This window comes from Carya illinoinensis, chromosome 14 (assembly GCF_018687715.1).
Source record: "Carya illinoinensis cultivar Pawnee chromosome 14, C.illinoinensisPawnee_v1, whole genome shotgun sequence".
In the NCBI taxonomy this organism is placed as follows: domain Eukaryota; kingdom Viridiplantae; phylum Streptophyta; class Magnoliopsida; order Fagales; family Juglandaceae; genus Carya; species Carya illinoinensis.
The window spans coordinates 31,342,330-31,355,417 of NC_056765.1; positions in this window are offsets into that span (position 1 = coordinate 31,342,330).

The window sequence follows — 13,088 nt, forward strand, 5'->3', positions numbered from 1 at the left end:
TTTTATTAAGGTTGTATTTGGATGTTAACAAGTGTTGAGGTATGTTGTGAATAGTATTAAAAAAATAGATAAAAAATAATAATAAAATATTAAATAGTAGTAAAAAGTAATGAATAATAATAAAAAGTAAGTGAAAAAATAATAATAAAATAATAAATAGTAGTAGAGTATGTTGAAAAGTATTGAGGTCGATACCCAAACACAGCTGCCTAAGTATTAACTCATTAACATGCATTTTCAAAACAACTCAATCGTAATATGTTATCATTCAGTCATCTTTGACTTGGAAAAGTTGCAAAACCTCTCTCCTTGCTATTTCATCTTGAAGACTCAAAGAATTGTATGAATTTATAAGTTATTAGAGAAATAATGTTTGCAAATAAAATAGAATTGAAGTAGAACCTTCTATGCCAAAATTAAAGAATAACACTATTCATCATCTCTTTTATAATATCATCATCTTATCATTTCATAATATGGTATTAAATTATTGGAATCTATTTATTATGTTTCAGTTGTAGACTTATTATTTAATGTCACATTAAGAGATGTTGAGAGGATAATGATAAATAGATTTTTTTTCAATTAAAAAAAGTAGATTCTTTTATTATGGAAAATTCTATTTGGAAGTCGGTTCCCTCACAGCACACCACACACCCGTACGTGGCAAAACTGGTCTAGGAGCCACATCACAGTTCAAAGGGCAAACCCCTTTCCCCAATTTCTCTCTCTTCTCTTTCTCAGTTTAAGACATTAACTTTTTTCCCTCTTTCCCGTCCTTTGCTTCTCTCTATCACTTCTCTCTTCTCTCTTCTCTCAGTATCAAATCTGCTCCTCTCTCCCCTAGTTGTTTCTCTCTTCTCTTTTCTGTCTCTCTCTCTCTCTCTCTCAGAGTTACAAGTATAATATAATAAGTCTCTAATCATTTAATATTATATCATGAGATGATGAGATACTACATCATGAGATCATTTAATACTACATTACTTTTTAAAGAAGCAGAACTCATTCATAATGAAGACAATTACACAAATCCATAGCAGAATAATTACAAGGTAGCATCTAAGAGAACTCTAGAATGAATAAAGTCTAGACATTAATGCCACTATTTATAGTATCTTTCACAAAATAAGTATGTCTTGCAAATAAATGAGTAGCTTTATTCCCTTGGGCGATCAACATGGAGTACATCATACATAACAAACCAAAGAAGAAGACATTTAATTTCTTCAGGCACTTACTTATGCCTAAATAAATTGGGTTCTTCAAAACAAATTGCTTCAATAATAGTTAAAGAATCCCTTTCTAGAATCAAATTACTCACACCCATATGTAGAATCAATTGGAGACCCTTTAGTGCTACTAAAGTTTCAATATCATCAACTCCAAACACTCCATGTTCCTTTCGACCGAAGGCCATTAGAACGGTTGCTTGAGCATTTTTTAAAATAACTCCAATACTAGCTAACTCAAAAAAATGAAAAGAATGCACCATCAAAATTAAGCTTCACTATACCTTGAGGAGGGGCTTTCCAAGAGAAAAGAAATTTTGTACACACCACCACATGCTGACTCTTAACATAAATATAACTCTCAATATTAGCAAGGCAGTTATCAACTATCTTTAAATTAATATAATAAAAAATTTGAAACAATTTAAGGTTCCTATATTTCCAAATACACCATGAAAGAAGAAGCAAAATAGGAATTAACTTGAAATCAAACTTCATTGATGGCCACACCAAATCTATAAGGGCGCGTTTGGATATTGAGTAGATCTGAGTTCTTTATAAATAGTATTGAGTTGAGATAGTGGAATGAGTTATGTGAAGCCTATCTAAAATGAGTTTAGATGTGTTTAGATGTTAAGATGAGTTTACTACTATTTATGAGAAGTTAAAAAAGGTATGAGGCCCACCAATTAATTGAAAGTTATTGTAATGATTGAATAATTAATTTATTAAATCCTTTACTAATAAAAGAAGCATTAATTCTCTTGTAAAAAAATTAGAACAAAATATTCCAAGCAGTATAAAAACAAAATTTTCTTACTTCGAATGTGTATTATTATATTATTTAATTAGTAGTAAAAAAACGCATGTAATGCGAGAGGAAATAAAAATAACGACTCGCCAAGGTAGGGGTGTAACCGGTCCGGTCCACTGGCTACCATCCTAAACCGGTACTCTAGTTTTACCCATTTCTGATCCGATTTTTTGGTTTTAATATACTATATTATATATTATATAGTATATAATACTATAGTGATAATATATTGTATTATATTATAATATATATTATAATTGTATTATAGACTATAGTGATATATTATAGTATATTGTAATATATAGTGATATAGTATTAGTATAGCTATTAATATGCACTATATAATATTAGTATAACTATCAATACAATAAACTATAGTGATATAAAATTTTTAAATTTAATATTATATTAATTAGTAATTTATCATATAATACAAAACTATTTTATATATAATTATATATTATATATAAAAATTATATACAATATGTATGAACCGGTGCGGTTCCAATTTTTAAATTTAATATTATATTAATTAGTAATTTATCATATAATACAAAATATATGTGACATCCCATTTTTACGTATATTTTCACTAAATGAGTATTTTAATTTAATTATTATATTAGTTCTTTTATTTTAAATTATTGTATTTTAATTGGATTTATTTTAGTTTGATGTGGTGTTTAATTTATTTTAGTCGTTTTATAGTTTTTATAATTGTTTTCGTCGGATCTATTTTTAGACTCCAGAGGTGAGGACTGGACCTCATTTCCTTTCTCCATCTTTTCTTTTCTCTTTTTCTTTTTCCCTTTTTCTTTTTTTTTTTCTTTCTCTTTTCCTTCTTTTCTTCTTTCTTTCTTTTCTTCTTCTTCTTTTTCCTTTTCCTCCCGCGCGCAGCACTCTCTCTCTCTCTCCTCACTGTCGCCGGTTGCTTGTGCCGCCTAGCACCACCGCTCGCCGGCGACGTGGCCGGCACCACCCACCCAGAAAGTTCCCCCTCCGGCCGGCGCACCTTCCCACCAAAAATCATCCCCTCCCGTGCCGCCGTTAGCCACCGAGAGCCCCACCATTCCGCACGGTTTTTGGCCTTTTCCGGCGCCGTCGCTCCACCTCCGGCCACCATCTTTTCACCACTTCATCACCTACCCCTTTCCGTCCTAACCCACCCAATTCCGGCCCCGATCTGTTGCCGGAGCAGCTCCCCCGAGCTCAACTCCGATTTGCCCTTTTTTCCGCTTCCACCACCACCCACGGCCAAAACTCACTTGCATTAGCTTCATAAACATCTCTAGGCCATTCCCTATCAATCCTAAGTCTTGGTTTGTCCCCGTTCGAAAGTGGGTATTTTACAACCCACGGCCACAGTGTATTTTACACTGTTACGTTGTTTTTTCTCCGCTGTTTGCAACGTCGTGATCCTTCGAAAAATACCTTATAGCGCTGTAAGTATTTTCCAAACTCTATTTTAGATTTAAATATATTATTGCTCTTACAATTAATTATTTGACTGGTTGGTTAATTCCGTACTGAGTCCGAGGAGTCGGGGGTCGGATGGATTGAGGACGAAGTTGCTTGGTTCTGTTGATATTGTGATTGGTTGGATGATTTGCATCTTGAGGTGTGCATTGCATGAAGCATTCATGTGCATTTATTTTATTTGAGAAAAACTGGCTTTATTTGTGTAAATGGATTTTCGAGTGCGTGTGTATCAAGACCCCAAGCCGGGATGGGGTATTATCTCGGTGGAGCTCCTCTGGTCACTCGGGAGTGGATAATACTGAGTGACATCCCCTTGGTTGTCGCTGGGCGACGACCGGATCGCACGATACGGTAACGTTGTAGTGTCGACTCCGTGGTTCCTAGGCTGGCGGGGACTAGAGGATGGCCTGGTCCAGGTACGCGCTGGGCGTGAGAACTGGGCATCGCTCGTTTAGGTGTCACACGCGTAGTCATTACCTGAGTTGTGGCATAGGAGCCAGAGTGTGCGGATGATCCCTAGGGGAGATCATGGTGCATGCAATATTTGGATCGGGTTTTTGGATTTTGGATACGGGCCATTTTCTAGGAAAATGGCGAGGTTATATTTGAGCCTTGGTGATCCATTTTCTGGGAAAATGGTGGTTTCTTGTCTTGGGCCATTATCTGGGATAATGGCAATGACTGGTTTTAAAGGATATGTTCTTGGGCCAAAAATGGGTTTTTTTGGCATGTGTGGGAAAAATGTGGTTTTATGGAACATGTGCATTTGACATTCTTTCATGCATATTGTTTGAGTTTAATATGTTTTTATCTTGTGGCGTTTGGATCTTTACTTACCTACGGCACCATTTTGGTCCCGTAGATTTTGATGCAGAGGTCGAGGAGGAAGAGGAGGCTGACCCAGAGGAGGCGGCTCCACCGGAGTATTGATTTGGAGTTTATGCCTTGTAGTTTGGTTTTGAAATAATATTTGAAACTTGTAATATTTTATTATGTATGTTTTGAACGGGTTTGTATTAAACAAAGAAAAATTCTGGTACTTAGTTATAAGACTTTTGTTATCCGCTGCGTGTTTTTATTTGCACACTTGTTGCATGTACACACACTTGGCACTTGGCGATAGGGTGGTGAACCGTGTTGTCATCATCCCGACGTCTCGATTTCCACGTGTCCGTACGTGGGATTTGGGGGCGTCACAATATATATGTATGAACCGGTGCGGTTCCAATTTTTCAAAAACCGGTCCGGTTTTAGAAAAGACCGGTTTTTGAAAAAGGAAAATAGGAACCGAACTAATTTTGACCCATTTTAAGAAAAATAAAACCGCTACGAGAATGATTCTGGTGGGGACTGTGTACTTGTAGGCAATGGAACCTCCCTTCCAATTACCCACACTGGTAGTGTTTACCCCTCTCATAATATTCACCTGTTAGACGTGCTTGTTGTCCCTCACCTAACAAAAAATCTTTTATCTATTAGTAAATTAACAACTGATTTTCCATTCACTGTTATATTTACTAATGATCAGTTTATTGTACAGAATCGAATAACGGGAAAGGCAATAGCAACTGGTAAATGCGAAGGTGGTCTTTATGTGCTGGAACGTGGAAATCAGGCTTTTCTTTCTGTTCTTGCTAAAAAATCTCTACGTGCCTCATTTGATTTATGGTATGCTAGACTTGGACATGTCAATGGTTATGTTATATCTTTATTAAATAAAAAAGGTCATTTATCTCTTAATTCTTTGCTTCCCACTCCGCATATGTGCTCTACGTGTCAGTTAGCAAAAAGTCATCGATTGCCTTTTTCTTCTAACAATTGTAGATCTAATTCTATGCTTGGCCTACTTCATTGTGACATTTGGGGTCCATACCCTATTAAATGAAATGCGGGTTTTTATCTATTATGTGTTATTTATAGATGACCACTCACGTTTCACATGGCTTTACCCCATGATGCTGAAGTCTGATTTCTTTGATATTTTCCTTCGCTTTTAACAATTTGTGGAAAATCAACTCTAGGCAAAAATAAAAAATTTTCAAAGTGATGGCGGAGCCGAATTCACCAATACTCGATTTCAATCTCATCTTCAGGACAATGGCATTCATCATCAAATGTCATGTTCTTACTCCAACCCATAATGGATGCGCTGAACACAAATATTGTCATGTGACTGAAACAGGTCTTGCCCTTCTCTTTCATTCCCATGTTTCCACTCATTTTTGGGTTAATGCTTTCAGCACTGCCACATACATTATCAACCGATTGCCTAATCCAATCCTTGGCGGCATTTCACCTTTTTAAGGCTCAGTTTAGTAAGTCTCCTAATTATGGGCATTTTCATCCCTTCGGCTATCAAGTATATCCTTGTTTACGTGACTATGTTTCTAATAAATTTGCTCCGCGTAGTTTGTCTTGCATTTTTATTGGTTATAGTCCATCTCATAAGGGCTGTCGTTGCTTGGACACCGCTACTTCTCGTATTAAATCACTCGACATGCTCAATTTGATGAGTCTTTCTTTCCATTTTTAGAGTCTTCACATGCACATCCCTCTTCGGAGTTGGTCATCTCCAATTTTTTAGAACCATGCACTTCCATTTCCACCTCCCTGGCTCCATCGTCTGTGACCACTAGTACACGGCCCCCTTATAGACCCATGCACCATCTATGACGATTCTCCTATTTCTCAGTCCATGCAGGTTTCTAGCCCATTCTCTACTTTGGATCCTACTACATGTGAGCCTCACGATTCCTCAAGCTTTGGACCTCTACCCATCGGATTAGATACATCCACCTCAATGCCAAATCTAGCTCCACGCCAAATCTAGCTCCACCTGCTTGTCACTCTATGGTTACTTGAGCTCGAGTTGGGATCTACAAGCCCAAGCATCCGGCTTTTTTCAGCTCTGTGCAACCTCTAGCCCTTCTCCATGCCTTGCTCAGTACTTCCGAACCAAAGGTTTTCTCTCTTCTGTTAAGGATCTTGCATGGCTTGCAGTTATGGATGCAAAAATTACAGCACTACTCATGAATGATACTTGGGTTCTTGTTCCTCGGTCATCCAATACAAATATTGTGGGCTCAAAATGGGTTTTTAGGACCAAATATCATTATAATAGTTCCACTGATCGCTTCAAGGATCGCCTTGACTATTTTGACACCTTTAGTCCTGGGTCCAAGCCACGACCGTCAAGGTTGTTCTCACTCTAGCCGTGTCTAATCCCACGCTTAGCTTGCTATTGCTGACACTCTTTGCACTCAACATGTTCCCTCCAACTTGCAGATTGCCGATATTTTTACCAAAAGTGTTTCAAAGCCGCTGTTTACCTACTTCCGATCCAAGCTTTGCGTTGGCTCCAATCCCACCCTTAGCTTGCTGGGGGGGATGTTGAGAATCCCTGTAAATCGTCCTCCATTGATCCACGGGATCCTCCTTAATTGTTGGAGATGACACACAAATCTAATTTGATTATTTCCTTTTATTGTAGATCCTATAACTGTGTAATTAGTTTGTATAGATTGTACAAGGGAACAATATTTTATGAATAGAAATACTCACCAACGTAAAAAGTGTGGTGACTTGCAAACCCTTTCAAACTGGACACGTTAAATTAGCTCCCCATAACTTTTTGCCTTCTAGGTCATTGAACACAAATTGGCCGTCTATAGTAAGCTCAACTTCGGATGCTCTTGGCAATAGATTATTTCGATTGGCTGCCCAGACAATGGTTTTTTGTGCTATTTTGCTGAACCCTATGGCTAGTAGATAAACTCCATTTCCAATCCATTGGAAGCCAAAAGAAAAGTCATCAGAAGGTGATGCCCAGGAAGAACCATCATCCTACGCTATCAAGGATGAGCCTAAGGATTGGTTTTTGTAAGTTTGAGCTGAGGTAGAACATGCCATCATCAATAGAAGAAGAAGCAACGAGCTAGGAAGAGGATTTGGCAACGCTAAAGCCATGGTATGATCAAGTGTGTATTTTTCAGGAGATGATTAGTTAGACAGATTAATAATAATTGGCAACGCTAAAGCCATTAGTTCTGTTCCAATTGTAGAAAGAATTCAAACTCAAATAGGATACCCTGGTGGGAAATTTCATTGAATGTTTCAGTATTTTTAAGAGTCTTCCCATATTTGACTAGCGACATGGAAAGACATGACATTTCCAACACCCACATTTTGACAACAATTTTGCTAGGTATAGTTGCGGGCTACAATCCATGCAGAGTCCACTGATGCCACGTCAACTATTTTTTTTTAGAAAAAGCAAAAATTCAAAAAATCAAAAGAAAACAGAGCTCATGGTCTTCCTGCTTCTTGTTGGTGTGAAAACTCTTCAGTGTTCTTCGCACTCACAAATCAAGCTTCGTGGCCTTGTCTACTTCTCGAGCTTGTGGTCTTCGTGCTCACAGAAGCTTCATGCTTTGGTCTTCTTCTCAATTTATACTTCTGCATTGAGATCTTCAAGTGGATCTATGCGGGTATTTTCATGGGTCACCAACTCCATTTGGGTCATCTCTAAGAGGTCGTAAGTAGCCATTGAGCTGGTCTTCTTCTTTGTGTGGGTATTTTCAACTGGGTCAACTTCATGTGGGTTATCTTCGTGGGGTGTGGGTCATCTTCGCAGGCGTCATCTTCGTGGTGAGGTGTGAATACTTACAAACATAGTGAAAATCAGACCTGTCTGGTACTTCTCCATTCCTTTGTCTTCAAGCTTACTCTACTCCGCCATCCTTTTTTTATTTTATTTTATTTAATCAATGAAAATCTTTCACCTCTTGCCTGTGAGACTCTTATTTTAGCTTTGGCTCCATCTCCTGATAGGTTCTCCAGCTCGTGAAAACTCATCTTGTCGCTCCTCCTAGAAATTTTCATCTAGCTCTCAAATTACACTTCCTATTTACGGTGCATTTTTAACTTTCTTATTTATTTTTTACTCTGATTCTTCTATGTGTTTGATGCAAGATCTAATCGACTAACCGTTGTCTTGACTTTCCATTGTTTAAGCAATGGTTGGGTTGTCAAGGAGTTGAGGAAGTTCAAGAAGCCCAAGCAAGCTCTTAAGGTGAAAAATAAAAACATAAAAGTTTCATTTTTGTTTTTGGGTCAGTTTCGCTTTGTGGATAGTTTCTTGCAAAAAAGCCAAGACCTTGAGTAATGAGAAAATTGTGCTATTACTTGACTCTTTATTTGTTTTAATTAATGGGTATGTGCTAGTTTTCTATAGAAAAATGTTAGTTGACTGGTTTAGTTTATGGTGCTGCGATATCCTGTCGAAATTTTGTTCTCTATGTTGCTATGATCTTCTGTTGAGCAAAAATCTGATTGTGGAATTTGGTGCTACATTTTGCATATTTAGTGTGTTTTGCTTAATGTGTAGCTTTACTATTGGGTTAATTCCTTTGAAATGATGTGCTTGTTCGATGAGGTAGCGAGTTTTTACATCATTGCTGTCTCTCTTTCTTTGTATAATCTTACTCTTTAGGCAAAAGCTACTCAAGTTTTGCCTGCTCTTCTAAGGCCACATGCTACGCAGAAAAAGGTTAGGTAGAAAAATAACCCATAAATTTTCAGATTTTATGTACCTAATCAAAGGAAAGGGAAATTTTGAGCTTTCTGAAAATTTTAAATTGTAAGGGCTTATAATTTAGAGCTAGAAACTTCATTTTCCATGAAATAGTACGTATCTATCCACTCCTCTATTATGAAAAAGATGTGCTTATCAAGTGCTTGAATATTTGATTTCTTTTCTTGATTTGTGAATATTTGGTGTTTAGCTCATATATTGCAAGCCAAAAATAGTGTCGCATGTCTATAATTTAAAACGCTGGAAAATAGGCCTTTTTTTGCATCTTCTCAATTCCTGTCATTGATTATGTTGTTTCTTCGTTTGTGGGGCTTATTTGTAGTCTGGATTGCTTGTGTGTCTGTTGGAGTCGGATATGTTTACATCAAATTACCATGAGTTAACTTAGTGACTTGATGAAGTTCGATTTTCTCCTACTTTATTACCTATCAAAAACAAAATCTCCTACTTTATATCTTAACTAGTTATATGTTTCTTTGGAACGTAGTTATTATCCTGAATATTTTGAGAATGAGCACATATTGTTCCATTTGGAAAGAAACATTCTTAATTTGATTTAACTAACTGTATACCTACCAAAAAAAGTTTATTCAACTTGTATGATGAGTAGTCACTCAAGAAGCTTAAAGCCAAGGCACAAAATGACCCGTTGGAGGTGCTGGACTCAAGAAAAGAGGGAAGAAATAAGGGTTTTAAGACCAAAATTGTGGGTTGTATCAAAGCTTCTGCTTGTGAGAAACATTGTTATGAAGATATTTATGATGCAATGCTTGCTTCTTTCCAACTGTATTGATAAGGTTATGGAGTACTCTTCATGTAAGATTATATATTTTAGGCTGCTTGTTTGTGCTATTTGCATTTTTCTAAAATGTAAGTCTGTGATCCAAATGGTAAAACATATATATTTCACGAGTGTGCTAATTCCGATGGTTAACTTGTTAACGTGAATTTGTGTTGGCGAACCCTTCCCACTTGGGTCAATATCTTCTTCTAAACTGCAATGGTCACAACCCATAAGAGGTTGCTTTCAATTGTCACCAAACTCCTTTAAGCAAGCCTTCCTTCATTAGGATCTGCTCGCAATGAAGACGTACTTGAAACAAAATCTCCTACTACCCATGTAAGTAGTACTTGTACTGCTAGCCTCAACCAAACTTGCATTGACACCTGCATGTCTCAGTACCTCCAACGGGTCTTAGAAACAATCAAATAAAATCTCAGAAATATATATATATATATATATATATATATACATATGCAAATCTAAGTACATGAATCCAGTAAATCATCTACTTTTTACATCATTCTACCACAAATGTCAATGTAATTCATGGTCCTTGCATCCACTACAAATTTCCAGTCAATTACATAAAGGAATGGCTCCAGCTATACACGCTATACATCGGATAGAGAGAGCAACTGCATGTAGGGTGATTTTTTTGCTCAATACTACAAAAAATTATCATCTTCAATAGAACATATTCATCTCCACCAAAAAATTGACATCTCTACCAACAATATTTTGCCAAATAATAGTCATTTCCAAAAAGTACTTTTTAATATCCACCAAAAAATATCCAGCTCCACCAAATTGCATCAATTATAAATGAATGTCTACGTCATCATCCTGGTTTGCTAGATGCAATTGAGAAGGCTACGCAAAAGAGTCGAGACAATTACATTTTACGATATGTTATACTGTAATATAGTTTGGATTACCTGTGACGGAGAAGTAGTTGGTCCAATACCAAAATAAGCTGTAGTGTATACTTAGCCAAGTGCATACTGTGGGCATAAAATGCATTAAAGAAATTTGTTAGAAGCTGCAACTACAAAAAAAATCAGCTATAACTCTTAGTTATTTTTTTTTTAATAGGCAAGGACAATAAACTCCTAATCACAAAATAACATACACAAAAAGCTCAATGCAAGATGCACATCGCTAGATTGTGAAGAAGTTAAGGAGGTTGACAACTACAAGTTTTGATAGATTTGAAACCATATCAATTATTCTTTTTCTTTCCATGGATAAACAAAATAGGGAAATCCAAGATTTTCAAACACCTAAACAAGCAGAAAAAAAGAGCACAAGCCTGAAAAGCTAGTGAGTCAAATAGAAGATAAAATTGGCAGCTAGTTTTACAGCTTACCAAACTATAGTTTACAACAAAAAGGCTTCATTGAGAAGATAAAGAACACAGATACCAAAATAGACCTTAAACGCAAAGCATCCTCCAAGGCAAACCCAAACAAACAAAGCCCTTACAAACAAAGCTCAAACCTTTCGAACCAAACACTCACCACCCAAAAAAAAAAAAAACCACAAGTTCAAGTGGATGCAATTAAAGAGCTCCAACTTAATCAAAAGTGAAAACAAAGTAAGCCTGTAAGGTACAACCGTTTTGAGTTTTTTCTTCTTTTTCCTTTCCATCTCCCTCCACAATGGGTCAGCAAAACTTTAAAGAAGAATCTTCAGTACTAGAAATCAGTTGAAAAAGAATTTAAATTGCCATTTTGATTACAACCGAAAGGAAAAAAAAATAAAAATCTTCAAGTTTCTTGGTAATAGAAAGAAAATAGAAAGACCACACATTCAAACCAAACAATGAAAATACCATTCGGTAATACAAAGAAAAAGAACCTAAAAACACTAACAATTTGGATTGAACAAATCAAAATAAAAATCACACAATTCGTAGATAAGAAAATCCTAAGAGGAAAATATGGAATGTTAATAGAAAATATACCCATGTAAATAGGACCTTGGATTTGTGGTAGCAAACGTCGAAAATGGAGCTGCATGCCGGAAGTGGAGTTGCATGCTAGAAGTTCGAAGGTTAGGATTAGGGTTTCAAGATGAAGTGGAAGGGGCTTCATGAGAGGAAGAAGATGAAGATGAAGGGAGGATGACGAAGGGACAGATGCTTTGGTGGGAGACGTGGCTGAGAGAATGAGGAATCGAAGGCGGCTTGAGGCAAGGAAAGCCCAATTTATCAAGACGAAGACTACCTCTCAAGATCCGTGGAAAATTTTGAAGTCCTTTGTAAGTAAAATTCCGTCCCAACTTGCATTGTCGTGCTATAAAATATGCCGCTTGATTAGCTTCCCGAAATTGATGCACTACTATAAAATTGACCCCTTCATGAGCAATAAGTAAATTATCCCAATAATTCCATAAGTACCACAAAGTACACATTCCCGCATGAAGCCAAGCCAGTACCACCTTAGAATCACTTTGAATAATCATATTAAAAGGATTTAGCCTTTTGCACAAAACAATCCCCCCTGTAATAGCCCTTAACTCAGCCCCATTATTAGTAACTTGACCAAAATGAACTGAGAAGGCTCCCCGCACAGTATCAACATCATCTTTTATCACTCCTCCTCCCCCAGAACTCCCCGGCAAGTCTACTTGTAATTCCTTCAAAGTCTTCATATCCTGTACAGTAAGAGAGCTAGAGGAATTAATCTCCCTAGCGAGAAAATGAAGCCACTATTTAACTGACCACCATATGCTTGTAGCACTTTCTTGCACCCCTTCCATTCTAGCTTTGCACCTTCTCATCCAAAGTTGCCAAGTAATCAAGCACGGTAATAACCCAGTAAGAATGCCTTTAACAGAAACCTTTTTAGCACAACGGAACCACATAGATAATCTAGCTCTACATGTCATCTAAGGCATATAAGGGACGCCCAACAAAGTGCTCGCTATCTCCCAAACCTTTGTAGCCACTTCACCTGTGCACAAAATATGGTCAAAGTTCTCCCCTGAGTTCCAAACATAGCAGTCACAAGAAGAAACCAACGCAACTCCTCTAGCCTGCACCCACTCGTTTACTGCAAATAGAAGCTCGTTTAGGCAATAAACAATGCCGAATCCACTCCTTCCATTGCATTTGTTCACCTTTCTTTCTAACCATTTCCCATGCGCTGGCTATTGAAAAACTACCATCTTTGGATGGTTTCCAAA